This window comes from Lathyrus oleraceus, chromosome 3 (assembly GCF_024323335.1).
Source record: "Lathyrus oleraceus cultivar Zhongwan6 chromosome 3, CAAS_Psat_ZW6_1.0, whole genome shotgun sequence".
Lineage (NCBI taxonomy): Eukaryota > Viridiplantae > Streptophyta > Magnoliopsida > Fabales > Fabaceae > Lathyrus > Lathyrus oleraceus.
Genome location: NC_066581.1, coordinates 415,181,680 through 415,186,052, shown reverse-complemented (window position 1 = coordinate 415,186,052; position 4,373 = coordinate 415,181,680). Strand labels below are relative to the sequence as shown.

The window sequence follows — 4,373 nt, the reverse complement described above, 5'->3', positions numbered from 1 at the left end:
TACTAGTCCTGTCCAGGAAATGTACCAGTTGGGGCAGCAGTAGGCGCTTGTTATTGAGCTACTTGTGATATTTGTGTTTCCAGCATTTTGTTATGGGTAGCCAGGGCATCTACTTTACTTGCTAGTTGTTTGATTTATTCGCTAGTGTGTATATTCTGGTTTAAGAAATCTTTATTGGTTTGCTGTTGAGAAGCTATAAAGTTCTCCATCATGACCTCTAAGTTGGATTTCCTAGGAACATTATTGTTAGGTGTAGATGGGGTCGGCTTTTGATATCCAAGAGGTATAGCTGGGGCTTGATTTGGAGCTTGTCCTGGTGCGTATAAAGCATTATTACTCTTATATGAAAAATTAGGATGATTCTTCCAGTTTGAGTTATAGGTGTGCGAGTAGGGATTTCCTTGAGCATAATTCACTTGCTCTGCTTGCATTCCTGTTAGGAGTTGACAATCTGCAGGAGTGTGACCTTGGATTCCACAGACTTCGCAATTCTGAGTTGCGGCAACCACGGTGGTTGGAGGTGATACATTTAAACTTTCAATTTTCTGGGCCAGAGCATCCACTTTTGCATTAACATGATCAAGGCTACTTATCTCGTTCATGCCACTTTTCGTTTGAGGTTTCTCTACCATTGCTCGGTCACTTCCCCACTGATAATGGTTTTGGGCCATGCTTTCGATAAGTTGATAAGCATCGGCATAAGGTTTATCCATAAGTGCACCACCTGCGGCGGCGTCTATTGTTAACCTTGTGTTGTACAAGAGACCATTATAGAAGGTATGAATCACTAACCAGTCCTCTAAACCATGGTGTGGACAAAGTCTCATCATGTCTTTGTATCTTTTCCATGCTTCGAAAAGAGACTCGTTATCATTCTGTTTAAATCCATTTATCTGGGCTCTCAACATAGCTGTTTTGCTCGGAGGAAAATATCGAGCAAGGAAGACTTTCTTCAACTCGTTCCATGTGGTAACTGAGTTGGAAGGAAGAGACTGAAGCCATCTTCTAGCTTTATCTCTTAACGAGAAAGGAAAGAGAGGAAGTCTAATTGCCTCTGAAGTGACACCATTAACTTTAACAGTATCAGCGTATTGGACAAATACGGATAAATGAAGGTTTGGATCCTCGGTGGGATTTCCAGAGAATTGATTTTGTTGCACTGCTTGCAACAGTGAAGGTTTAAGTTCGAAGTTGTTTGCTTCGATTGCGGGTGGAGCAATACTCGAATGCGGCTCATCTTGCGATGGAGCGGCGTAATCTCGAAGAGCATGAGCTGGTTCTGCCATCTCGGGTATCGGTGAAGGAAGAAGATTTTTGAGGTCGGGCACTTCGATAGGAGGGAGATTGTTTGCAGCACGATATTCCCGAATTCGTCGTAAGACTCGGAGATATAGTTCGATGTCGTTGATTCGTAAGTAAAACGGCTCACCTTGTGAGCGAGTGTATGGCATACAAATCAACGAAAGAAATAAAAATAAAAATATGCCTTAGTCTCTACAGCGTAACAGAAGAGTTACGATATCGACTAAATAAAAGTCCCCGGCAACGGCGCCAAAAACTTGATCGCGACTTTATGAGTCGATTGGGGTACTAACTGCAAGTGCATAGTTATATCGCTTAGTTTTAAAAGATATCGATCCCACAGGGACTTATGAATCGATATACCGTTTTCTAAGGTTACTTCGTAAAGCTAAGGCGGATGATACTTTGATTGTTTGGGGGAAAAGTTAAAACTAAAATAAGATCTAGGTTAAATATCAATTAAGCGGATATCGGTATGTAGTTCGTCGTAATTAGGGAATCAAGTCTTCGTTGGGTTCTTGGTTTTAAAATAAATCTTTTCAGTGGACACCATTGATTAAAAGTCTTTTCTCAAACTCTCACTCTGTTGAATAGACTATGACTTTATATTAACGCAGTTGTCACTTATTAGTTAAGTCCAAAATCACTTTTTGAAAACAATAGAATCTATGGAAACTCTTTTTAAGAAAATACTAATCGTTTAAACACCCTCGTCTCAAACTCTCGTTCTGTTGACTTAGATTGTATAATTAAATTCAAATGCTTAACTCTCGTCCTCACATTTAACTTTTAAAAATACTTTTTGAAAAAGATTAGAATTTAATTAACTCTAAAAATTGCTTTCGCCCTGATCTAGAATTAATGTCCAGTTTACGCTGTCCAGTTAAAAACTCAAACTTTCGTTCTATTGATTTTAACTTCTTTAGCCTTTTACTCTCGTACAAAAACCTTGGTATTAAACCTGTAAATTGAGACCATAAAAAGAGTGATTTTATTTTTAAACGTAATTAAACCAACTTAGTTTTGATTCCTTCATTCCGCTTACTTTACATACCGATACCTAAATAAATTAGTCGGACATGCTAAACAGATCTAAACAATCATCATGCTTAAATAAATCCATCTCAGACAAACAATATAAATAAACAATAATGCAGGGCATATATAAATTCAAACAATAATTAAAGTACCTGAATAATTAATAGCAATCTTGAACACTCCACCACAGACCGGTTGGATTTGTTCTTGAATTCTTCAATCGGACAGGAAAATAAAAAGTGAAGGAATAAAAATCTAGGATCTAACGTAAGGTTAGATCCAGTAAAAGATACACAATAGTTTCCGGTGTAGAAACTATTGTGTGAAAAATTAATTAAGTGCTGAAAGATTGACTGGAAAAGAAAATAAAAATTACAATTAAAGTAAAAACTGTAAAAAGGTAATGCTGTAAAGTATGCTTGCACGACCGGAAGAGAAAAAAAGGAACGAAGATGAGTCCTTTAGGGTTGGAAGGAAGTGACTATTTATACTAGTCTACTTTGTAACGGTTTCCAAAGCTTTCCGTGTAAAATCCTCACGTTCCAAGAGTCAAGCGAAATAATAGGCTTCAACGTGCCTCTGTTGCGTTTCTGAAGCCAAAAATATAGGAGAATGGTGTGGCGTCCGTCACACCATGTGTTACGCTCGTAACACAAGGCAGCAGGGCGTGACGCTCGTCACACCTTGTGTGGCGCTCGTCACAGGCTCAGCGCTCATGGCTTGTATTTTTGGGCTGGGCTTTGGTGAAATTGCTTCTCTTCATTTCTTTTTGCACCTCCTTTTCTTCCTTTTTCACTTATGCTTCAAATAAGCTACCTGAGATAAATAGAAGGAAAAATACCCAGTAGTATCGAATAAAATGAAATAAATTGAAGCGAATAATAATATAATTTAATTAAATCGAGTCCAAGAATGTGATATTATTTCATGTTATCAAACTCCCCCATACTTAGATCTTTGCTTGTCCTCAAGCAAGATACAGTCTAGAACTTGTTTTAAATTTTTAACCAGATGAAATTTCAAAACACACATCAATTCCTACTAGGTTGCAAGTAAACCTTGTTTAGAAATAACCTGAGTCTAATCTTGACATCAAGAACTATCGTTACAACATCCGGTAACCTTACCTCATGCAAACCAGTTCGAGTCATGCTATTATAACCAGCCTAGTTCTTTTTCTCTTATTTCACCCGTTTTCATTCTAGCGAAATCACATTAAGCCCTTTATTGTTTCGCGCACATAGAGGAGTGACCGGTTAGTGATTCTGATCCCCTTTTTAGCTTGAAGCTCTGGTACATTAGTCGGATAACTTCGTTTCTTGGTCCATTGCAAATTGCGGGGGATCGGATCGTAGTCCGCCCTACCAAGTTCAGCACCAGATACCTGCTGATCCAACTCATAATGGATCTTTCGTATTATGTTTTTGTATGATCTGCAACCTTTAGATTAAATGATCTGGTAAGGATCACCTAACTTAGTTAGTGCATTTCCTGATATATATATATATTTTTTTATTTTGGGAATCATTCACTTATATTCATCGGCCCTCCACGTAGTTTGCTATTAAGATGGTGCTGACTTCTTGTATAAACTACTCGGGGTTACTATAAAGTTAAAAGTCTAGGGACTTGTATAACAGGTAGCTTTCTAATCTAACATGTTGAGGTTTGTTTAGAGCGTTGGGGCGGTAATAATTTTTGTCTTAATTTTTCTCAAGTTTGATGAAATAGGCAACCTTTATATTTACTGAGTGTGTTGAATTTTTGTTATGGCTCATGAAAATTTGAGGGAATAGATAATAGAAATTTCTCACACTAGGGACTTAATTTAGAATAAATATATATAAATTTTTTATTTTTTTTTTATATATAAGAAAGGGAAATAACAATGAAAAGGGAAAGATAACATACTTGAAAAGGGAAGATTTAAAGAACAAGGTTTTTCCCCCCCACACTTAAATGAAACATTGTCCCCAATGTTTCAAAGAAAACAAAAGAAATAGAAAAAGAAAAGGAAACTAAAATCAATGCTG

The 4,373-nt window shown here is 37.1% G+C and overlaps 1 non-coding gene across 1 annotated transcript; it reads left to right on the top strand.

Annotated features, from left to right (window-relative positions):
* Positions 1 to 801: 801 nt before the first annotated feature.
* LOC127133630 (small nucleolar RNA R71) lies at positions 802 to 908 on the top strand. The gene has a single exon (XR_007807583.1). It is a non-coding gene; the product is annotated as a small nucleolar RNA R71 (small nucleolar RNA).
* Positions 909 to 4,373: the final 3,465 nt, after the last annotated feature.